At 40.5% G+C, this 25952-nt stretch overlaps 1 protein-coding gene across 20 annotated transcripts in view; it reads left to right on the top strand.

Moving 5' to 3' along the window:
• FOXP2 (forkhead box P2) overlaps nucleotides 1-25952 on the top strand; it is a 551538-nt gene that overhangs the window by 332679 nt on the left and 192907 nt on the right. For 2 of the 20 annotated variants that reach the window (XM_077338481.1, XM_077338480.1), the window contains exon 2: nucleotides 21878-21912. The exons of the other annotated variants lie outside the window; for them this stretch is intronic. The gene's annotated coding sequence lies outside the window, so the exon portion shown is untranslated. The remainder of the gene's footprint in view (nucleotides 1-21877; nucleotides 21913-25952) is intronic. 20 annotated transcript variants of the gene reach the window in all.

Here is a 25952-nt window from a genome sequence, read left to right as displayed (position 1 = left end):
AAATGTTTCTGAGAGCTAATGACAGTCAGAGTAGGTGGCAGGTGGTTTGACTCGATGTGTCATGTACTTTGGATCAGTTGAATGCAACATAGATGCTTCAATCCCACTGAAACCAAAGGTGTTTAAGCAACAAAAGTCCATGTAGAATTTTATCCTTTGATCTTACATCTATGGAAGTTTAAGCTAATTAAATTGTGCCTCAGGCATTATAGTGATTAACTGACTATGTAAATCTAACAGTGGTTCCTGTTTATATTGCCAATTTAATCAAATAATAGAAGCTTTGGTAGTCCAAATAGTAGCCAGTTAGAATTAAGGCAGCTTCCTGAATAGGTCACTTTTACCTTTGGTGTTGACTTCAATCTGTGAACGTCAGTTCCAGTGCAACTACAAGTAGTTGAAATTGCAGTACAGCATAAATTACAGGTTACTTTAAAACAGAGATTTATTAGTACATAAAACAAAATGAAGCATGAAAATGGATAAGCACTCTCTTGTCAGTGAAATAAAAGAACTGGGATGGACAAATCCCAATGATTCTCTCTAAGCTACTTTGAAGTTTTTGTTAAGTTCGAGCTTGAGAAAATATATCATAAACTTTGAATAGTTGCTCTGCAAGCTATATCTCCCTGAAATGATACTCTCATTGATTTGAAACCACTAAGAATGACTTTCAAGAGATTAGGAAGGATCTGTACATTGATACCGGTGACAAGATATTAGTTGAAAGCAAATCAGTACTTGATACAGTTCAGACATTCTTAGCAGGCAGTAGCTAAGTTCAGAGGTCACAAACACACTACTGTCTTTCTAGGCCAAAGAGAAATAGACAGGTTGATTTCGCATGGCAGCAGCTGTGCCAGGCTGCTGTCAGTGAAGAGCTGCATGATCCACAGTTTTCTGTGTCCCCACAGGGGATACATTTCAGTGTCAAATCTGCTCTGATGCTGAAAATGTGTCCCCCGGGGAATGCACCTGTGGCAGAAAGGTTCTGCCACATGGGAGGACAGGGTTTTTCTTTTTGCCTGCAATTTTTTAAATCCCCAGTCCACCCCATGGCTCTGCGAACAGCCCCAAAGTGCACAGGAGTATTTTTTGCTCCATCGTGGCCTTTGTATGAGGAGGAGCATGGCCTTGAAGGCCCAGCTTTTCCTTCCACACAGGTCTGCCATGGGACATGCCCCTTTGGCCCCCACAGTAGGCAAAGTCCTGGGTCCTCTTAACCCAGGACAAATGAGGGCCTGATATGCGACAAGCCCTGGAGGGGCCAGAATGGCAGTGATGTCATCTGGACACGGGGATTAGCGTGCATCCATTCTGACACCACCCCAGAATCAGCCACAGAAAGTTAACTAATTTTTATTTTATCTTTATTAATCTAACTTGAACATAATTATTCTAAGCATAAATGTGATATTAATATTAGTAGTCTCCTACAGATTTGGATATTATATGACCATTTGGGGATTGAACTACACAAAGGAAAATGTTATCTAAGACTAAGTTATTTTCTATAATTTCATCACGCAAAAGAGTACAATTAGAGAAGACTGAGTTGTTAACAATATTGAGAATATCACTAATGAAGCTATTGAAAATGGACTATACATAGGAATCCATTTTGAAATCGTTTTGAACATTGTTTTCATTGAAATAAATCATTTCACCATCGCCAGCTTGAGAATTTTTTCTTCTACTTGTATTACAGCTGATGGGTCTCCACCTGTTGTTTCACCTGGAGGCTGGCAATCCTGGGTGGGTCTTGGTCTTTGTGATTTATTATCAATAAATGTTTGATTTATATACCTATTTATATGCCTATATACATGGGGTCACGTAAAACTTTCTCAGACAAGAAAGGGTCCTGTGTGGAAAAGGTATAAGAAACCCTGCTCTAGTTGACTAGTTAGTTGAATCTGGTTGACTTCTGCTGTTTCATAATTAATTGTGATAATAATTTAGAATAGATAAATATTGTATATTTTTATAATATTTATACTCTTTCACTCTAATAAAATAGGATGGCTTACAACATCATTTTCTAAAACCATAAAAACTAAATCTTATATCAAAAAGAGTTAATGTTAGTGACAGCAAAACTGAACAAAAAAAAGCAACAGCTGGAATGTACCAATTGTTTTGCTGCCTCAGACCAACACGGCTACCCACTTGAATCTATCTTTAAATAGTATCCAAAAAAATTGTAGTCCTAATTGCAATTCTATGTGTATATCTCTCAGTATTTATACTTCTTAATTATATTGATTATAAACCACATTGCGCAAGGCCCCTTCGCAAATAGAAATCAAAAAAAGGGTCTTAATGTATTTTTTTAATGTTTTCGGTGGGGTAATAAGTAATGCAAACAAATCTTTTTTAAAAAACTCACTATTTTTTACACAAGAGTTAATTTTGGTCTTTTGATTCCAAACATCAAATAAGTGCTGGTTTTGCTAACCCATAATGGTAATGCTTTGGGCAGGGTAATTGCCCTCCAGCTTATAACCTGACAATTTCCAACCAGTGGCTGAGTTTTGGCTGCAGTACAGGAAGTACAATACAGTAAAACCCCCAAAGTTGACTCTACATTTTGCTTGCTGCCTGTTCTGTTGGTCCATTTTTTTAATTTGCTGAAATTATCCAATGTAAGCATGCTGAGAATCTGATCTTCTTCTTTAACCCCACTCTCCAGCACTGTTCCCTTTTTGCTTCCCTACCAGCCCCATGGCCTGTTCCCTTTTTCTGGTTCCTTCTATTCTTCCAACCCACCATATAACCTACTATTATCTGTTCCCCTATATTCAGTTTTCCCACGCCACCCGCCTCTACCTGGGGAAAGTCTTGCCCAGCAGTGTGGCGGTCAGTGCCAACTCGGAGCCAGTGGCCAGCACCAGGGTAGACCCAGTTGCTGCCACCTGCCCATGCCCACTGATGTGTTGTGGCTTCTGCCAGTCTCTGTGATATAGGTAATATCCAGTTTTGGTGGCAACTGAGCCTGTTTACAGCAAATATGCCTTCATTGAGGAGAAGGACAGGAGCTGTTATGTCCAAGTCCACGCCTGGTCCTACTGACTTTGCTTTACGGAACCCAAAGTTTGGAAAGCTCAGCAATATTGTTGTGGTAACCTGGGCACCTCCAAAATGACCACTGAACTCTCAGTGGGCATTGTTTTTTAAAGCTAAAGGTATTGTTTTTTATTATTATTTTGGGTAACTGTAATCCTCCAAAAGTTTTTTTTTTGGGGGGGGGGTAAAGATTTCAATTTTTTCTATCAATTTTTCTATCAATTCTTGGGATTTCCTTTAGGTTAGTAGAGAAATTACTCATTTGTACACACCCAAATCTCATGCAACTCAGCAGTCCAATGAGAACCAATCTTTACAACTGCAACATTAAAAAAAAAACACATACAAAATAAAAACACTTGAATTAGCCAGGTATTGATGGATTGTATTTAAATACAGCATAATGCCAACTACTATAAAATACCAACTCTCATGCCCCCGCTGCCACCTCCCGTCTCCGAAGCGTTGCCACAGCAACCAGGGCCTGCTGCTGAGTCAGCTCTGGCTGAAGAGAGAGGGGCCTCTGAATGTGCAGCAGGGGAAAACAGCACAAGTCATCCAGGCTCTTTCCAAGAGGCATCTTTGGAGTACCCGCAAATGCACTCCAACCCTGACAGTTAGCCTGAAAGACACAGAGGACACAGAAGAGCAGTATTTGCTGAACACCGAAGGAGCCAAAGACTGCAGGCATGCTGTCAGAGTAGATGGGGCCCAGCTGGGATAGCTTCTGGGGAGGATGAGTGAGTCCTCCGTCAGCTGCAGCCAATTAGCTGGGCTGCTTTTAGTCAAGACAGCAGCAGCTCTTTGGCGTGGGTACAATCTATGCAGAAACCCTCCTGTCCAGCTCTGATTCTTTGGCTCTGCAAACTCCTGACTTCTGACAAATGGCTTTTGACTACACACCTGGTAATTGGACTGGCTTTGTTGACTAAATGCTTATCTGGACTCTGACCATTGCTTTCCCTCGACTACTCTTTCCCTCGCCCTTAACTCTGCTTGCTTTGATACCTAACGACTCAGACTGAACTTTGATCTTGCTCTGGTGTGGACTTTGGTTAGGCTGTACAGCCCAGGCACCTCCTGCACAGCTGCCACTGGGTGTGGCCAGATAGGGCAGCACTGGCAGTCTTCAAGCAAAGGTTGGATACACACTCTTCTTGGATGCTTTAGGATGCTATGGCTAATCCTGTGTTGAGCAGGGGGTTGGACTAGATGGCCTGTATGGCCCCTTCCAACTCTATGATTCTATACCAACAAATACAGACAAAAAGCAAAGTTGCCAGGTAATGTATAATTCAGTATATCTTATTTGCACACTGTTGTAAATATAAATAACAGTAATTGTGTGAAATGGTCATTATGTTAGCGGGGGGGGGGGAACTAAAGAAATCTTAATGGAAAAATGGGTAACTAATAATGTCCAATATACAATCCTGAAACTCCCTGGGGTATATCCAATTGTCCTTAAAAGAACCTTCCTCTAGCCTAAGGAGATTAAGTTGGTCGTCCTCTAAATTAGAAGTCACTTCAGTCAAAGAAAGGCTATTTAGGCTGCAGGAAGGCTTGAAACTTTGCTCAATGAAGTGGTGGGATCAACCTCCCATGCAAGCTCTCCTTCAAAAATGTAAAAAGTGTGACAATTTCTGACGCTGTTCTAAGGTTATTTACAGAGTCCAAAGTAATTAATTTCATCACGACATTCCATGCATTCACACCAGTTCTTAAACATAGTTTAAATTATGGAATCTGTGTTTTTATAAAAAGAAGAACGTGCAGTACATTTAGATATTTGTTCAGAACTTATAGATAATACAGCATTAATTATGCAGAATCAATAATGAGAAAAATAACATGCTGGTTTAAAGGTCGCTTTACTTTACTCCTTTCATTTGATTGAAAGAGGAAAATAGTTTAAGGGGAAAACTGGGCTGGGTAAGGCCCCGGGGTATGTGACTGGGTCTCCCCCGCCCTCCTAGACCCCTTTTCTTTTTGCACGGTATTAGACTATTATCATACTATTCTGACTATCAGCCATTTTTAACCATCCACATCAATTTCGGTGATCCAAGGTGCGGGATGAGATTTACTTTTAGTCAGCTGGATATTGCCATCTTTTGTGGGTGTGATCTGTTTTTAAGGGGTTTTTATCATATGTTTTATTGGTTATTATGTGATTTTTTTGTAAACCGCCGTGAGCCAGGTCTCTAGGAGCATGCAGTATAGAAGTTTAAAGATAGATAGATAGATAGATAGATAGATAGATAGATAGATAGATAGATAGATAGATAGATAGATAGATATTACAGTACTATATTATTGCCGTATTTGCCGGCGTATAAGACAACCCCCCAACATTTCCACTCAAAATATAGAGTATGTTACATTACATTACAGTACTATGGGCAGCTATGTCTATCCCAACTGAAGTGCACCCGGCGTATAGGACGACCCCCCCCCCCACTTGGAGGCATGTTTTTCAGGGGGGGAAAGTAGTCTTGTACGCCAGCAAATACTGTATTTTAATGTGTTCATTAAATTTCAGGAAGTAGCATATAAACTAATTGCAAGTTTTGCTTTTGTAACAAATTTAAATAACCAGTGAGATCCAGAAAGTAGAGGCTTTGGTTCAACTCGTGTCTTACCCATACTCTTAGGGTTTTTGCATATTTACATTATTCAGTCTTTAACCATGACTAGAACCCTCACATTTATTCTTGTTCTTTCTGTGTAATTAAAAAAAAATAATATTACTTAATTCCTGTTAATAAGTCATGAGTTTCAAATATACATTGCTTAGGAATGGTAGAAATAGAAATATCAGTTGCTTGTTATTCTTCTGTTAGAACTTGCTCATAACATAGAAGATATTTTTAAAATTTGCTGTGCTATCATATAAGACTATCTTCTTCTGGCAGGTAAAGCGACAGAGGTTAGGGGTTAGTATAGATACACATATTAAGATTTTTGCTGGACTTAAACATCAGGTTTAATTGGTCCATTTATCTTATTGGTCCATTGATTCATCCAGATTAGTGTTTACTCAGTTTGGCAGCTGATCTGTCTTGACCTTAGGCATGCACTGTTGCAAAGCCCCTTTCCATTCCCTAACATGGCAAATACCAAGACCCATGTACTTAACCAAAGTTAGTTTAATGAATAAGAGACATACAGGAGATCATTCTGCCAAAGGTGATTCGTAGAACAGAAAAATTGACTACGACAAAGCCCTGGGTTTGAGCTAGGGTAATATATGCATTGAGCCTCTTGTGGAGTCGTAGCCCTAGCACTTTCCATTTTAAGTGGAGTGGTAAGCGGCAGAAATGCTTTCTGAAGCTGTCTGTCCATGAGGTTGGGAGTTCGATCCCAGCAACCGGCTCAAGGTTGACTCAGCCTTCCATCCTTTCGAAGTCGGTAAAATGAGTAAACCGGTAATGACTGGGGAAGGCACTGGCAAGGCCACCCTGTATTGAGTCTGCCATGAAAACACTGGAGGGTGTCACCCCAAGGGTCAGACATGACTCGGTGCTTGCACAGGGGATACTTTTACCTTTACTTTTAATATAGGCACAGGACACCCCCCTCCCACCTCTCCAAAGATGCGGGAAGCCCTTTCCCATGAAAGAACGTTTGATCCAATGTTTGATCCTAGTGCGAAATCTAGAGACAAGCAGGCTGGGGAAGTTGGCCAGATGGCCTCATCTAAGCTACGCAAACACACTTGTTCACCATTTGTTTCAAAGGTCCAGGGAGAGGTACGCAAATTCACACTTCCAGGAGGAGGGAGTAGGATCCAGAGGAAATGGGTAAGGCATCTGACATAAACTCTGGGGTTTCAGGTAGAGGTCTTTCACTTCATCTACTGCCCTCATCCTTAATTGGAGATGGTGACAATTGTAGCTATTGCTTATAATCTGATTTTGTGTATGGGAGCTATTGCTATATTGACTATGTTATTGTTAGAGTATGAACATTATTCCAGAAGTGTATTAAACATTCAGTAGTTGCTAAAGAGAAGTATACAATGAGCCTGTGCTAATTACTTGCCACATTCCATTAGAATTATTTATATCCTTGTACCAAATGGGGCTGTTGTATGCAACACAGCTTGCAAGAATTTGCGATGACAGTACCACAGTGCTTAAAAGGATAAGGTAAACAATACAGGTAAATGTACAATATTTTTGCCCCTTAAAAAGTTATGAAGTACTCTTGGGAGAAAAGCATTTGGATTACATCACATGGCAGACAGGATCTTGCAAACTAGACAGACCTGATTTTATTTGCTTTGGCAATGTTACAGAAGTTCTGTTTTTCATTTATGCCATTGTAATACAACTGTACATTTATTAAGAGGATCTGGTATTTCCATTTTAAAAAATTGTAATTTTTTATGGGTAGATTAATTTTCTAAACAGCCATTACTTTGATTGCACTATTATTATTATTTGTTCAACATTGGCCCTCTTCTATGACTTGTAGTAGGGCTGGCTGACTTAGGCAGAATATTCATCAAAAAGTGGGAACCACTCAAAACTCCATCCCTCCTTTTCTTCCCCTTTCCTAAAAGTCCCCATACCCCCTTTTTTCCTGCTGCCTTCTTTTATTCTAAGGTTGCCAACCTCCAGGTGGAGTCATGACATCTCCCAGCTACAGAGAACAGTTTCCTTTAGGGTTGCAGGCTCCAAGTTGGGAAATATCTGGAGATTTCAGAGTAGAACCTCAGTAGCATAAGGTTTAGGGAGGGAAGAAACCTCAGTTGGGTATAATGCCATAGGGCCTAACATACAAGGCAGCCATTTTCTCTGAGCAAACTGATCTCTATCATCTGGAGAGATGTTGTACTTCCAGGTGATCTCTCTGGCCAGCTGATCCATAGCAGGGAGGTGAGGCCTGGCAGCAGGGGTCTCTCTCCTTCACCAGGAGGTCTGGCAATCCTAATGAAGACAGTCAGAAGTTGTCACCAGCCCTAGGTTTGCCAACCTCTAGGTTTGACCTCGATATATCTCAGAATTACACTGATCAGACAACAGAGATCTGCCCCACTACAGAAAATGGCTGCTTTGGAGAGTGGGTTCTTTATCAAGTGAGGCCTCTCCTGTCCACAAGCCCTGCTTCATCATTCTGTACCACAAAAATGTCAGGAATTTCCCAGCTTGGAGCTAGCAATCATAGTCAGTCCTGGCCTTAATAAATTTTTATTTATTTTATTTATCATTGCATTTCTATGCCGCTGCTCCCAGAAACTGGCTCGTGGTGGTTCACAAACAAAGTATCAAGTAAAATACTCCCAATAGAACAGTAAAAAAATGTAAAATATAAAAACAGATACAAGATGACAGTATACTAATAACTTTAAGAATCACTCCCCATATTCTGGGCGTCTTAAGATATATATGTAGATATACGGGCTGGGAGATGGAAACAGGTCCCAACATAGTCTACCACCACAGTAGGAGCTGGGGGGGGGGGTGGCCCAGATCTAATAACCCAGGGTTCCCACCCGGCCTCAACCAAATGCCTGGCAGAAGAGCTCCATTTTGCAGGCCCTGCGGAACTCAGTCCCAACAAGGCCTGGAGTTAATCTGAGAGCTCATTCCACCCTGGTCACGGCCAGGTGCGCTTCCTGAGGCCCCAGGACCTTCCGCAGATTCATACCCGCAGAGCGGAGTGCAGGCAGGTGGCACCGAAGGTAAGTAGGGCCCAAGCCATGTAAGGCCTGAAAAGTCAAAAACAGTACCTTGAACCTGATCTGTAAGCAAATTGGTAACCAATGTAGTTGTTTAAGTAGTGGCTGAACAAGTTTTCTCTCAAAGGCCAAAATAGGTCTGGAAAGGGGCCTGTCCCCTCTTCTGTCTTTTACTTACTAAAACCCCACATGCAATACTGTTTGCTCATGTTTTTATTAAATGTATAGCCCGCCTTCCTCCTAGGACTCAAAGCGGGTTACATATTAAAATATCCCCATAAAACCAAATTCTAAAAACCCAACCCTAAAAACAGCATTAGTCCAAAAGTACTGAAATGGCAAAATCCCTCCTACCTCCTGCAGTCATCTAACAAGGGTTTATTAGGTATTATAGCAGAGCCTGAGGAGGGTCTATTGATCTTGGTAATCCAGCCTCAATCATAGACCTGGTGGAAAAGCTCTGTTTATAGGCCCTGCAGAACTTATCCAGCTCTCTCAGGGCCCTCAGCTTTCCCAGGATCTCATTCCACTAAGTCGGGGCCAGGACCAAAAAGGTCCTGGCCAGGGTTAAGGACAGGTGTATCCTTCTGGGGCCAGGGACCAGCTTAGTACCCGCAGAGTGGAGTGCCCTATGGGAGGAATAAGCAGACAAGCGGTCCCTCCGATAGGCTGGGCCCAAGCAGCGGATGGCTTTAAAGGTCAAAACCAGAACCTTTAACTTGATCTGGTCTAGAACTGGTAACCAATGGACCTGCTTCAGCACTGGCTGGATATCGGTCCTCCAAGATGAACCAGTGAAAACCCTACCAGCTGTATTCTGTACCAGCTGGAGTTTATGGATCAAGGACAGGGGCAGACCAGCATACAACGAGTTACAGAAGTCCAGTCGAAAGGTAACCACTGCATTTATCACTGTTTCCAGAAGTCCGGGGGAAAGTAGGATGCTAGTAGCCTCACCTGGCAAACATGGTAAAACGTTGTGCATGCTACCCCTGTGACCTGTGCCTCCATTGTATGGGGAGGATCCAGGATCATACCCAAGTTCCTTGCAGTGGGCAAGATGGTAAAAGGTTAGGGAGACATATTTTCTTTCCTGATCCTTTCTTGCTCAGCCACAGGACCTCCATCTTGGAAGGGTTCAGTTTCAGGCAGTTCTGCTCTAACTATCCAGCAACGACTTCCAAACATCTGGCAGATGTATTTGGTGGGGAGTCCGGGTGACCATCCATGAGGAGATAGAGCTGGGTGTCATCTGCATATTGATGGCAACCCAGCGTGTAACTCCAGACCAGTTGTCCTAGAGGGTGTATAAGATGTAAAATAATTTGGGGGATAGTACCACTTCCTATGGTACCCCATAAGAAAGTCCATAAGGTTGTGATAACATCTCCCCTACTGTCACCCTCTGTGTCCAGTCTCGGAAAACGGAACACAGCCATTGAAGGGCTGTCTCCCAAATCCTTGCCCTGGTGAGGCAGTGGGCCAGTAGCTCATGGTCAACCACATGTGGATGACAGATCGAGCAACATGAGTACCACTGACCCATCCCAATCCAGCTGGTGCTAGACATCATCCACCAAGGCGACCAACACTGTTTCCACCACATGGTCAGGATGGAAGCCCGACTGGTATGGATCGAGCATTGAGGTATCCAACATTTTTCTAACCTCACTATAAGATAAACTGTCTTTTACACATCTTCTGTTTTGTTTGGTATTCCCTCACTGACATTCCCATGTATGAATGTATATGTTTTGTTTAGTGTGTGCGTGTGTGTTTTAATCATAGAATAATAGAGTTGAAAGGGCCATCTAGTAAAACCTCCTGCACTATGCAGGACACTCACAACCCTATCGCTCATCCACTGTAATCTTCCACCCCTTGAACCTTCACAGAATCAGCCTCTTTGTCAGATGGCTATCTAGCCTCTGTTTAAAAATTTCCAATGATGGAGAACCCATAACCTCCCTGAGTCCCAAAGCATCTCATTTTGTGTGTGCTCAAGCTCACATGTTAAATCTTGTTTTGATAGTTTTTTTTAATCGATGGCTGCCTTGGAGACCCTAATGTTTTAAAAAATGATAGCTGGATATCAGTTCTGTCAGATTCACCTATACAATATAAGCCACAGTATACAATCTCTGGCCAGTTGTTGACCTCTTATGCCATGTTGCATACAATACAATGGAGATGGTCCTCTATTTATGCTGCCATGGAATATAAAGGAAAGGGGATTTCAACTCCTCCTCCTTCCCCACTGCTATAACTTCACTATAGATTAGCAGTTTATATTTGTAACAATTAGGGCTGTGCAAAAATCCCCCAAACAGGGTTTTTTTGTTTTTTGTTTTAGTTTGAGTATGATGATGTCATCGGTTCAGTCGTGTCCGACCCTCGGTGATTCTATAGGAAAGTCTTCGCCATGCACCCCGTCTCTGACTGCTTCTTTTAGTTGGTTCATGATCATCCCTGTATCAGCTTTGATCATGTCGAGCCAGCGTATCCTTTGGTGACCACGTTTCCTTTTGCCACTGACCATGCCAAGCATTAATGATTTTTCTAGTGAGTTTGATTGCATGATGTGTCCAAAGTAAGTGAGCTTCAGCCATAATATCTTGCCTTCTAATGACATAGTTGGTTTGCTCCTCTCTAAAACTATCTTATTGGTAACTTTGGCTGTCCATGGTATTCGTAGCATTGGTTTCCAATTGGGTTCCGGCCCAGTGTTATTCGCCCTTTGATTTCACGGCTGCATCCACCACTTTGATTTATCATAGAGGCAAGAAAGATGAAATCATCAATACATTGAATGTTCTCGTTGTCAGTCATGACTTTGGTTTGAGTATAAGGTACACAAAAAATTGGTAATTTCTATTATCCCTGAATTCCAATATCAGTGTGGTATTCAGTTCTCGTAAATGTCCAGGAATGCCAATTTTTTCCAGCTGCATGATAGCCTATGGAGACCATTTTAGTCAATGTTCCCAATTGGCTATAATGGAAAATTGTTCTGGGGGGTCTTGGGGGATTGTTTTATTTTTGAGATAGAGACACCAGATTTGCAGCATAGCTGCCAGTGCCTGTTCTCAATAAACCCTCCAAGTTTGGAAAAGGCTGGACAGGGGATCCAATTCTATGGACTCCCAAAGAAGGTGTCCCCATCCTCTATTGTTACCATTGGATTGGAGCGGGGGAAGGTGTTTAAAGTTATATTGATCTGCATTCAAAGGGATTTTTAAATACCTTCTCCACTCCCAGATATAAAGTCATGGCTTGGTGTAAACTCTGAATCCGAAAACATCTCAGTCCTTTTAAATGCCTTCTCCACTCCAAGCTGCAGTGTCACTGCTTGGTGTGAACTCTAAGTCCAAAGGTTTTTAATGCCTTCTCCATTCCAAGTGGATTAGACTGTGGAGATCCATGGTCTGGTAACCTCCAGAATGGACTACTGTAATGCATTCTGCATGGAGCTGACATTGAAGATGGTCCAAACCTGGAACTCATGCAGAATGCAGCCAGATGCACATCACACCAGTCTTAAAAGACCTGTACTGGCTCCCTATCTACTACCAAGCTCAATTCAAGGTGTCAGTGTTAACATATAAAGCCCTAAATGGTCCCAGTTATTTGAAGGAGCACCTTCTTCCTTATAGACCTGCCCGAGTCCTGAGATCTCAAGTACAGAGCCTTCAGGTAGTTCCACCTCACTCATGAGGAACAAGGGACACAGTGGCATGTAGGAGGACCTTCTCCTTCCAGACCTTTAATGGTTCCTCTGCCTGCTGTCCTGCCAGGTTACAAGACAGGGAAGAGGGGGATCATTTTTTAAATGCCTTCAATGCCATTTGGTTATTTTATTCTGTACTGTTGTGACATTACCTGGCACCTTCAGGTGAAGATGCGAAATATCCATTCTAAATAAAAAGAAATGAAACTTCAGCTTTGAGTGAATGCTGCATTTGGGAACAATTCCTTTAAATACATTCTGTAAGTTGACAGTTCACTTGGAAGGCATTTAAATCCCTTTAAATGTCTTTTAGCTCCAGAAGTCCCCCCAAATCCTGACCCAGCTTGGTGTAGTGGTTAGAAGCATAGATTTGTAATCTGGTGAGCTAGGTCTGATATCCCAGTTCCCCACATGCAGCCAGCTGTTCTGATGGAGCAGTAATATCAGGGCTCTCTCAACCTCACCTACATCACAGGGTATCTGTTGTGGGGAGAGGAAAGGGAAGGCAATTGTATGCCACTTTGAAATTCCTTCTGGCAAAGAAAAGCAGCATATAAGAACCAACTCTTTTTGTTCTGACTAATCCTTCAATCAGGTTGAATTAATACCCCAAAAATACTGGTAAGGGATTTGGGGGGGGGGGAGGGGGTTGTCCCGGATTAACCAAATGCACACTCCTAGTAACAGTACTGCATTATTCTGCTTGTACTATTAGAGATTTTTTTAAAGTGATTTGATATGGAAACAATTTACAAAGGCTTTTTATCTCTGGATATTTTTGCTTAAGAAATCATATAGCAAATTGTACTTTGTAAAGCATTAGAACTATAGCTATTAACCTGCACCCATCCATAGATAGTACTCTTGTGTGCATACCAGAAATGTATATTGGGTAACTGAAAGTGCCATTAATATGGGGAAAAATAATGAAAAGCATTGTTCATTGTAAAGTAAAAAATATGTTAGTGGTGCAGAATCCATTTCGAGTTATTGTTAAAATTATAAAGAATTTTTCATTAGCATTATAATGGGTATAATGGAAACATTACAGATATAAAGGTACTAAACACTTCGATTTTAAATAAATATCTCTTCTTTTTATGAAGAGTGATGAGTGAATAATCTACAGGGTCTTTCAGGAGATCTACTTAAATACAACAATACAAGTGCAAAGGGAAAGCAAAGATTTTTTGGTGTCAATTTTAAGCAAATTAGCTGCTGGATATTACAAAGAAACATTCATTGTTGGATAGTACTTATAACTATATAATATTTCAACTTTCAGTGCTAGTTCTTTACTTCACTGATTTAATCAGACATGTAAGAAAACTTTGTATTCCATTTAGTTCTTTACAGTGAATATTAAATTGCTGTTTGATGTAGATTTTTTATGTTACTGTGCACTCTGATAGCCTCTGTCCTCAGAAAACTAAAAAAAAAACAGAAAACTGATCCCATGACTTAAAGAAGTGGATTAAATAAAAACATTACACAAATAATTTCAAATTTAACAATTAAATTTTATAATAACAAATCCCAGGCTCCTGAACACTTAACAAATTCATTTTGGCACCTAATATTTTCATCAGTTATTTATTGTAAGTGCCTCTTGGTGCCTTTCAGTAGAATCATGGAGTTGGAAGATATCTCTAGAGTCATGTAGTACTACCCTCTGCACAGTGCAGGGAACTACTTGCCCACAAACAGTGACCTCAGTTGCATGCTCAATGATCTTCCCCAGGAAAACCAGAGTCCTTGGCCAATTGGCCTGGAGGAAATTCGCCTCCTGACCCCAAAGTGTTGATTGGCATTTCCCTGGGTATGCAAGAAATTGCCACAAGAGCCAATCACTGACACAGCTCTTCCTGCTCACCCATTTACAATCTGCCTAAGTTGACATAATCAGCATTTCTGCCAGATGTCTATCTATCCTCTGTTTAAAAACATCCACCTCCCAAGGAAGCGTGTTCCACTGAGGAACTGCTCTAACTGTCAGGAACTTCTTCCGGATGCTTAGCCAAAAATTCCTTTGAATTAATTTCAACCGATTGGTTTGGGTCTGACCCTCTGAGGCAACATGAACCAACTCTGCTCCATACTCTAACATACTTTCAAGCTTATTTAGCTAAAGGACAGAAGTTAACTTTTTATTGTTATGACGGTGTTACCCATATTTTCTTATATAGTATTAAAGAATCTTTGGTTATAGCTTTAAAAAATGACAAGCAACTGTGAAAAGTTGAGAATTACGTTTGTGTTAGCAATCATTAGAAGTATGGTAATTACAATATAAAACCGTGAAGTCTAAACTGAGATATAAAACTAATTTGGTGAAGTTAGCTTCTGCCTCTGATGGATCCAGCAGTCTTCCTGGTTATTAGCAGATCAGACCTATCTTAACAGTCCTGTTGAATCCTATCACTAAAATTATCTTTGCTTTTATTTAAACAGAGAGAAGTACCCATATTGCACATTAACCTTTGGAATCTCCTTATTCCCCAAGAAATTGACTAAGTCAGTCCCGGTGACATTTTTGAAACAAGAGGGTTGTTTTTTCATCCAAGCACCATCTCTGCGGAAAGCTCAACTAAACAACTCTTAGAACTTAAGCCTAAATACAACACAGTTCCCTGATAAATTTATATACCACAGATCCCTTTTTAATCTAGCTGTTACCATACAAACATAGCACCACAAAATGTTCTTTTTACTGGGAAGGTCAAATAGTGGCCATTTTCTGCCAATATTTGAAGAAATTCTGAATGAGGTAGTCAATTGTGGACCATAATAGGTTTAAGTATCCCATGGGCCTGATTTTACCTAAATCCATGTCCATATTTGAGCATAACAAATTATAGCTGGGTATATAAATAGGGTATATAAATACCCTATATTGTCATCTATCAATCTTTTTCCAAAAGAGGTTTAAACTAGCTCTCAAGTATGCCAGCAGGCATAACATTTTGAAACAATAAATCATAAAAATAAATACAAGAGATTATTGAAGTGTTCCTGACCTGCCTTTGCTACAGTGAAGCTCTGCCCCAATGATCTCCGGTTTCCCGACTTCTCCTACAGCTTCTTAGACTACGACTTAGATATTTGAACTTTTTTTGGCTTCAGGCTTCCCCAGTTCCTGTCTTTGACTTGCTTCTTTACTCCTACTTAGTGTCTCCCTTATACTTTGTCTGCTACAGCTAGTGCTAAGATCCAGAGTGGAATCTGACTCTGCTACTCGGTATGGGCTTCACTTACTGGCCAAGAGTGTAACTATCTGTACTGCCCCTGAATGTGCAGCACACTGATAATATGAATTAGGGGATAGGCCCAGAAAAACCAGAGCAAACAAGTCCAGTTTAACCCTGTCTCAATGAGTTGGATTCTTTGCCAAATAATATGGTATATTTGGGCCTCACCATAATTTGTCAAAGGTAGAATCTGCACTTTGTCGCCATGATTCTAGTACTTTATTAATCAACCATACCATGGCTTTCCAAGATTCTGTGAATTATCACCCTAGATAATATTCTAGATCTGCTGGAACAAGATAAATGGAAAGAAGTTGAACTGGTATCAAATTATTTATTTTCTCTACCTTTATGTTGTCTTTCTATAGCATTCACCAGAATCTGTATCATTCTCAGAGTAAAGAAAAACCAATGATGATGTGACTAGAAAGTCAACCTTAAGTAGTTTTACAGAGGCATGTTGGAAATATAAGATCCCTCTAATGAGAAGTCCAGCAACTCACTATTAGTATAACTTTAGTTTTCGAGATGTTATGATACTAGGCTAAAGAATCTTTATATCTAATAATGAACTGTGGTCCCCATTTGCAAATTTTTAAATTTGCAGATCAGGGCCACACTGATACTAAACAGATTTTCCCGCAAATCTCCAGATTTGCTAAAAAAAATCTGAACTCTTAAAAAACTCACACAAACATTGGAGGCTTAAATTAAATGACATACATGACACCTTCTCCTTCTGTGATCAGCAGTGGAGGGTTGGGAGTCATGGCAGACAGGAGGACAACAACAGCAATGGAGAGAGAAATAAGCCGCGGTGGTCCTGGCAGTGAGGATAGGAGGTGTGCCAGGCTTGGCCGCATTGGCAGGAAGTGCCTGGGAATCACTGCAGCCCAGTGACGGTGGGAGGAGAGGGTTGGAGATTCAAGGCTGGAGTTGGGGAAAGGCAAATGCTTTGCCCCCACTAACTCATCTATAGCATTTCTTCTAGCCAGTTAGAAAAAACCAGGCAAGTTTTAAGAGTGCACCTGAACTGGCAACTACGTAGGCAAGAATGAGATGAAGCTTCCTTTGTTTCCTCACATGTCTCCCTAGCCCCTGCTTCAGCTGCCCTGTTTAAATTTTTCTACTGGCTTCTAACCAGCCATAGTGTGGGGATTGCTGCTGGGCAGTGGGGTGAGGAAACTGAACAAAGAATGAACTACAAATTCAAAAGCAAGGTTTGTAATGCTTGTTTTAGTACCTTTACATGGGCTTGCTTTAGTGCCATTAGTCAGCATTATAGTTTTCCTTTGTCTTTGTGTGATGCTCTGTGTTGTAAAGTTGTCTCTCCCTGGTGGAACTACACTGCTTTGGTATATTGTTTTTTGTACTACATTTTTGTTTACAAAAATCTCAAGTGAGTTTCATCAATGAGGGTTCATTAATCAGATTTGTTTCTGGAGACAGTAGAGTAAGGGATTAAGTGACCAAATAAATTCTTAGCATGCATCAACTTCCCTCGCTGCCTAATGGTATGATTAATGCTAACTATTGTGTGAAAAAGAAGCACATAAAATTGAAAAAGTCTTAATTTTCATTGCAAGCGAATTAATAACTTGAGAGTAAGAGGGATCGATTTGTAAGCAACATGGACATTACAAACAAGAAGAATTCACATAATAAATACACTCTTTGCATTTCTGATCCTTCTAATAAGAATGACCACATATGACATTTTTTTTCTGGATAGAAAGGGCTGCTGTGATAGGCCCTCTTAAAACTTCCCCACAGTGAGATAATTTTTTCCTTCCAAAAATAAAATCATGTTCTCTCATTGACCTAGCTGCCTAAGTAGCATCATTTCTTTCACGTAAAATAATATTGCTGGCTATCTCACCCTGTCAGATAATTTGGCTTTTACGTCAGCCAAGGGATGGTGCAGGAGCCTTTTTTACTAAAATCTTTTCAGAATGTCACTTGAGATGATATTAAAGTCCAACAAAATGAAAGATTTTATGCAGGGAAATTTTAGATGGAACAAGGAAATGAAACTTTGTTGTAAAACTTCAGTTTGTAGATCCTAAGTACAGGCTTTTGAGAGGCATAGAAGCTTTTTCTTAGTTTCTGGATTTGTTTGTTTCTATTAGCTTTTCTTTCTTAACTGCTACTCCCGGACTCTTTCGGCTCATGGTGTACAATAAATCCATAAAACAATAAAATTACAACAGTGATGATGGCATAATCCAATTCTATAACATCCACCCACCCCTTCTGTGTCCAGTAACAGCAGTACACCACCGCCTTGGGGTGTCCAGAGGTGTCTTTCCACACCAATCGAAGGAAATCCTGATAGCTAATTTCCTCTTTTTACTGGGCAGGAATCTTTCTCTCCCTAGAAGATTTCTCCCATTTCTTTTGACCTTTTTGGAAATCTCAAATCATTCTGCCAAATACTTTCCCCAGTTCTCCACATCTTGCATTTCTGGGGAAGGTGGCTGAAAGGGCCACGGTGGATCAGCTTCTAGCATATTTGGATGAAACTTCAGACCTTGAGCAATTCCATTCGGGCTTCCAGCATGGCCATGGGGTACAGACTGTGCTGGTTGCCCTGATAGATGACTTCCCTTGCCAGCTGGATTGAGGAGGGTCGGCCCTGCTAATGTTGCTGATTTGTCAGTAGCCTTGGACGTCATTGACCATGCACTGTTGGCCCACTGCCTTGCAGTGGCCAGGATTTGAGGGATAGCCTCAACTGTGCTCCTTTTTCTGGAACCAAAAACAGAGGGTGGAAGTAGAGGAGGAGTGATCACATTGTTACCAACTCACCTGCAGAGTTCTTCAGGGTATGGTCCACTCTCCCACATTGTTTAATATCTTTGTCCACTCTCTGAACCAGCTGTGCTGGGAATGGCAGAATATAAATGCATTTAATAATAAATAAATATGTCAAAACTGGGTTCTCTGACTAAAATCTCCTCAGAGTAGATATTTTACAGCTAAGGCATAATAAGATCTTTCAGTGTTGGTTTCTGTTAGTTTCTTTTTCCCTCAGCATACAGTTCTCATATTCTCTCACAGTTGTTGCTAGCCAATCAAAGCACTTGGAGCAGCAAGTCACTCAAGCTCTCTGCCTCAGTGAAAAATTAACCCTTCACTTCCTGGTTTCCAGCACTTTGAGGCTTGCCTTTAAAGTGCCGTCTATCACAGCTGCATATTGTTTCCTGTATTATGCACACATACCCATGTTAGATGGAATTAGCATCTGTGGTCCCTTGTCTCTTGCTCCAGTACCGATCACACCCTACAACAGAATCAAGGGCCTATGGGTTTTAATTCAGAAATGAACAGTCTCCCAGGCAAGGATTCTTTGAAATGAAATACAGCTTTATTTAAACTCTTTGTGCCCCATAGGTTATACACACACACTCACCAAAAGATTAGATTCGCCACTCCTTGTGTAAGTTGATTACTTGAGCAAGAATGCTGTGATGAAGATCGAAAGTTCATTGAGCAACAGATGTTGTTTGATGATTTTTAAAAAAGTAGAACTCTGACTGTCCCATCTCTGGCCCCTGCCTTTTAGGGCTGATAATACCACAATATTCCTAGCCATTTTCTGTTATTTCTTCATCTTTTAGGTCCGTTCCCCCTCTGCTTCCAGATACTGTTGAGCTTCGACTCCATTTGCTAAGTTATACTTATTTCCAGATGCTTCCTTTCAGCAAAACTCATGGCCTAGGCTTGCAGTTCTGTATTCCAGAGATCTTAACTCCTTGGGCAGCCTTTCTCAAACTTTTTACCATTGAGAAACCCCTGAAACAGTCTTTTTTGAGAAACCCTAGAAGTGGCGTGATCATGCAGGATATGGTTGGGAATCATAGCTGTCTACAAACCCATCCCCCCCCTTTCCACCCCCTAAAGGCCCATCATTGGCAATGGGGGGGGGGTCAACATGACCATATATGGTCAGTTCACCAGATAAAAGTTTAACAAATCTAAAAAATATTTTAAATTAATCCACTCCCACACATTCAGGAAACCTTTCCAGGGCCATCAAGAAACTCTAGGGTTTCATTAAACCCTCATTGAGAAAGCCTGTCCTAGGGTCAAACAACTCCATTTTGGCACCACTGACTTGCAGGGAGGACAGCAAGGTGGGGCACATTCAAGCAAAAATTATGTGTATCAAAATAGCACAAGATATCCTGTTTTAGGCTGAGGGTTGGCAGTGGTCCTTGATCTTTGGCCTAAATGTTCTTCTTTATGCACACATATTTCTGAAACAAAACGACAAGTACTCTGGACTCAGATTTTGAAGTATTTCTCGGTTTTTTAGTAGTTGAATACAGAAAATTTCAAAGTATAGTTGAAATTTGCTAGTGAACCACCATCTTGATTCTAAGGGCTGTGGCTGCTTTACTCCAGGAAAATGGTAGACTTCCCTGTGAGTGCCTGCTCAGTGTCACCTTCTACACCCTGACCCTGGGAATTCCGCACTGACTGGCTTCTCTTCTTCCAGTGGTTCGGCCGCTGCCTGCCCTCTCCGTGCAACTGCTGTGGCCGGCCTCCACTGCTTCAGCCTGGCTGTGGATGTCAGCTGCTCTTTCACTGCCTTCTTCTCTCTCTGCAGCTGCCAGTTGCCCTGTCTTGGGTGCCAGTTGCTCCACTTTATCTGCCACTGACCCTTCCTGCCTTCTCTTTGCCTCTACTACCTCAGGCTACCTCTGTATATTGACTGGGGGTGCCATGCTTTCTCAGGGGCTGGGTGTAGGCGGAATTCCAGCACAAATATCAGAATCACTTTCCTCCCATTGTCCTGCTGCTGGCTCTAGGCATTCCCACATTCCAAGTTATTGTTTTAGTATTTCATTTGATACTTTTTAAAAATTTCATCTAGTGGTTGTAGTAGAATTGTGCTAAAGGGAGTATCCAGAAACATTTTAGCATGTCTTCAGAGTATGCTATTACTATCATGGAATGTAACCAGAAAATATCAAAATACAAAAATTCAATTATGATACCATTGTCTATTTGAATTTCAAACAAAATCACTAATAGGTTTTGGACTTTTTGTTTCATCCTTTTGAAATTGTTATATACTGTTATTTGTGAAGACTGGTTTTATAGGGTTTTCTGCTTTATATTACCTCTCATTGTATTGTGATTCATTATTACCTATTCCAAGAGCTTTTACCCCTAATATATTATGTTCCACTGACATTTTTGCAAAGAGTATCAGCTGAGTCTAGTGTATGCTGCCCCTTAGATAATGGGCATATGTTGTGTATGCATGTTTTATTTGTGAGAAAAAAGTTCTGCATTCAAATCCCTCATGCAGAAACTAAAGATGTTGCTTATGTTTGTAGTTACCTGATTCAGAATATGATTTTTTCTGGTGAGTAATGCTTAGATGCATTGCAGATTAAGCATAATGAATGCATGACATGATCCTTGTTGGTAGGTCCTGCCTCACTGGTACAGAACATGCATTTGCAACCTGAAAGCCCCATGTTCTACCCTTGGAATTGCCAGTTAGACAGTCTCGGGTAGCAGCAGTTGAAAGAGACCACCCCTCTTCAGCATAAAAGTAAAAAACTGGTGGTGCATAAGTAAACAAATGTCAATATTTGTGAGCAAAGAGCAATAGAGTATTTTCCCCCCAAGAATTCTCAGATAGAGCTTGAAAATACTACGCCAATTCCAAATTGTGCCCAAGGGAATTTATTCATCAATTATTAGAGCCCTAATACTCAGCAGGAAATATTTCTTCACAGATTCATTAACTGTGATCAGATGAAAGTGGTTGTAATTCTGGATCTTCCCTATATTCTTCTGAGAAGCCTATTCTGATCCCCAGAAAAGTTAATTACTTTAGTCATGGAATGCATGTTGACTAATAGTCATGTGAGTAGGGGTATGGGGCAAATATGGTCTCTCTTACCATTTGTGTTAGGAGTCAGAGGAGCGGGATAAGTTTGGCCCCTTTCCTTTCATCACTTCAGGTCCATAGAATTAGAACGGACTGCTGGTGAGAAGCCCTGGAAAGTTCTGTGATCCTTGTGCCAATAGATCAGTGGATCCAATCCCATATTTTTGTGTTTTTCACTAGGTAAGTGATATCTGTCCACTTTCTGTTTCCCATAATGTTCTCATTTCCATTTGTTTCAGAGTACATTCTGCCTTTCTTATAGGAGCATCAAGAAGTAAGAATTGTTTTTTATGTATTATAAACTTTTAATTTGTTCTTTGATGTGAGCCGCCCTGAGACCTTTTGGAGTGGGGCAGCATATAAATATATTCATACATACATACACACACACACCGCCCCAGTTTGCTAATCTAAGTTTGGTTTGAGTAGATAAATGTACTATTTTTGAATTTTCCTGGATAGCATTGATGTTGATTCTTTTAATCACAAAAAAATAGGAACTAAGCTCACCTATACTCTTGACTTTAAAATGTTTGTTCATTCTCTCTATTTCAAAACAATAATGCTGGGTTCATCATCCTATGGTTCTTAAAACCTCATGAGACTGATGAACACCATTTTTCTTCCACTGCTTTACTTATACAAAGTGTAGAATAGTTCAAACACAATAGTCATACTGCAGAATAATCACTCAAAGATTATGCCAAGCTATCGAGTTCCTCAGATAGTTAATTACTGAGATCTGGGAGTCATCAGCATATTAATGACATCCAACCTCAAGCTTTGGATAAACTTGTCAAGGGCTTGACCTGGATATTGAATGACTCAGTTGAAATGGCAGAGCCTTTATGCACCCTGTATCTGACCTTTGATCTTCTTGCCTTAGCTAGGATTTTATTTTTCTTTATTTAATTTTGGCCCTTTTCCCTTATCACTTCAGATCCCTAGGGTTACAAGGAACTGCTGTTGAGAAGCATTGGAAAGATCTGTGTCTTTGTGCCAATGGATCACTGGATCTCATCCCATATTTTTATATTTATTATTAGGTCGTAATCTGGGTAAATGATATCTAAATCCTCTTCAGAGTAATGGCTGGGCTTAGAGTAACTTTTCTTAGGATTGCATAGTTTTCTGCCATATCAGAGGCAGTTGGAATTCAAGGAATATAAGTTAACTTCAAATATTAAACCAAAAAGTCTCAATCCAAAAAGTCTCAAACCATCAGGCCATATACCACAGTATGGGGAGGGGGTACGACTGTAGTTCAGTCAACATCTTAACTATCCCCTTCAGTCGAGTACTCTTGGAACCACTAAGGCTAGTATATCATTACAAAGTAAGGATTTGGAGGAAGGGCCTTAGCTTCATGTTTTGCAAGTTAGCTTCAGTTTCTCACATCTCCTTTCAAAGAGGTAAGACCTCTACTAGAGATCCTGGAGAACTTCTGCCTTAGTCTAGAGTTTTAACTTTCACAAACCAAGAGTGTAACTGTGGTTCCCAGGTTGTAGTGGTCCTGCAGTGGAAAACTCCTGCACTGGGAGTGAGCAGAAATAGTGGTACCGTAAATATTGCAGCATTTAAGAATCCCACAGATCCCTATGGTTTGACCACAGAAATCCAGAGGATTCCTAGAATATCAAAGCGTCCCTTTCAGTTTTTCCAGTAAGAAATGCTGTCAAGGTGGCATGCTCCGTTATTTTGCCCTCCCTTCTGTTCATTCGAGCAGCAATGGGAACAAAGAAGTATTTAAAGGAACCCTTCCCCTAAAAACTTGGAAATGACATCTCTTGATCATGTTTTTGGAAATTTTTTCTTACAGAAGTAAAACATACTTTTTTTGACTTCTGTAGTGTAGACCACCAAGTATAAGGAGTAGTTACGCTTTGTCTGTGAGTAGATCAGCTAGTTGCAACAGATGATAGGACTTCGTTATCTTAACAGTTATATGTAGAAGAGAGAATTTTAACAAGAGCAGTGGTGAAGCAATGATGCATTTGGGGGTGAGGGGCTACAAGTAAAACCAAACAGGGAGCTAAAAGATATTCATTTAATATAGATATGAGTTGCTTTTCAACTGAAGTATCTCAAAACCACTTGCAAAAAGTCATATATTGCATCTGGTTCCTCTGGAAGATGACAAGACTCAAAGTTCTAAGTAACTATATTTTCTATACTGATTTCTGTCACCATGTTTGTCATAATGGTTGAAACATCCACCACTGACAGGAATATTATATACCATACTAAGTTGTTGTAATAGAAGCTTGAGATTGTCAGCCATAAATATTTCCAGCAATTAGATATTGATTTATTATATTTTATATGGCTTTCCCCCGTTTATCTTTACTTATATATGATTAATCTTTATTTTTTCCTTATTTTTCTGCGGTCATGTACTAGATAGCTGCACAGTGCTTTCTACACATATCCTGCAGTTCTGGGAAAAATTCAGGGGCATTGGCCAACTTTCATTAACCATTTTATTTTCATCAGCCCTATCTTCTCTTTCTCATAGCAAACCAGGAACTTACCTATGCATGGAACTCTTGTTTAGCCCTTTCAGCTGGATCTCTTAACTCTTAACTAAATTTATTTATTAAATATCATTCTTGTTTCAGACTTCTCTTTTTAACTTCTCATTTTCTATCTAGACTTTTACAAGCTTTTCCCAAACTGATTCTTTATTCTACCATGACCATCTTGAATTCATCAGCCAACTGGCACTTAGCAACTGTCTAGTCTTATTTCAATTCTTTCTCCAGTCCTGAACAAATCACTTCCCCCCTTTAGTACTTTCCATTATTATTTCACTGAAAACAATAAATCAGATTGCAGCCTAAACAGTTCATAATATATAGTTGTAAAATGTTATTTCTTGATGTGTTGTTTGGGGAGTGGGAGTGATATAAATCTCTGATAACAAATTCCAACCATAATGGTTCACAATGGAAAGGTGAAGCCATACCACTTTGGCTCAGAATAGAATATTACTAGTGAATGTTTTGCTTAACAAAAATCTATGTCTATGAGTTGGGGGTTGCATTTCTCACATCATCTTCATAACAGCACAGAACCATAAATACGTTAAATATTTATCTCACATAAGACATGCGTAACACTGTAATTTCTCTACGTTTCACTTATCTCTTTGTTCATGGTTTTAGATCTTGATTCAGAAGTTACATCAAGAGCTAAATTACAAATCCCAATAGGGGATGGAGAGGTAGGACTACCAAATCCAGGTTGGGAAAATCCTGTAGATTTGGAGATGGGTACAATGTCATGGAGTTCACCATCCAAAGCATCCATTTCTTCACAGAAGCTGATCTATGTAGTCTGAACATTTATTTATATTTTAACATATACCTCCTCTCTCAAAGACTCGTGGCAGTTTACAATAAAAGAATAAAACAATCCAACCCCCAATACATTAAAAGATGGCAATTTATTGGAGTTAACTCCCTATCTCCACATCCCTGTCCAGCTGCAGTCAGGAGCTCTTTCATTAGGAGCAAGTGTCCTGATCTCACTGGCTGAATGTGGGCCCTCCAAGATATACGTGAGAACCCTTGCAGCCACATTTTGTACCAGCTGTAATTTCCAGGTCAAAGCTAAGGGTAGGCCTGTGTAGAGCAAGTTACAGTCATCTAGCCTGGAAGTGACCATTGCATGGATCACTGTGGCCAGATGATAAGAGGACAGGTAGGTCACTAGTAGCAGTGCTTGGCACAGATGAAAAAACGTTCCACCTGGTGGCTGGTATTCCCATTCAGCTCCATAATTCCAGATCTTAATTAGTAACTTTGTAGTAGATATTTAAAAGTATAGAATATTGAAACATGGAGAACTATCCAAGTTGTCTCTCAAGATATTGAATTGTCCTGTATGAAGATTTTCTAACAGAATTCAGATTGAAAAGTCCGAAACCAACAAAAGTAATGCCTTTCTTGTGCTCAGTGGGTACCATGGGTTTGTCTTCACAAGTAATTAGCTTGCACAGATTGCAGCACTATGAGTAGTATTGCCTCTTGAATGTGGAAATCAAAAGGGATCAGCTTCCTGATCTTGAAAGATAATGCTGTTTATATAAATCTAGGTTGCTTGCACTCAGGGTGTCAGTCCCTGACTGATTACTATGCATTAAAGGTAAAAGTATCCCCTGTGCAAGCACCGAGTTATGTCTGACCCTTGGGGTGACACCCTCTAGCGTTTTCATGGCAGACTCAATACGGGGTGGCCTTGCCAGTGCCTTCCCCAGTCATGACCTTTTATCCCCCCCAGCAAGCTGGGTACTCATTTTACCGACCTCAGAAG

This window comes from Paroedura picta, chromosome 5, assembly GCF_049243985.1.
Source record: "Paroedura picta isolate Pp20150507F chromosome 5, Ppicta_v3.0, whole genome shotgun sequence".
Classification (NCBI taxonomy): Eukaryota; Metazoa; Chordata; class Lepidosauria; order Squamata; family Gekkonidae; genus Paroedura; species Paroedura picta.
This window is presented reverse-complemented; position numbering and strand designations above follow the sequence as displayed.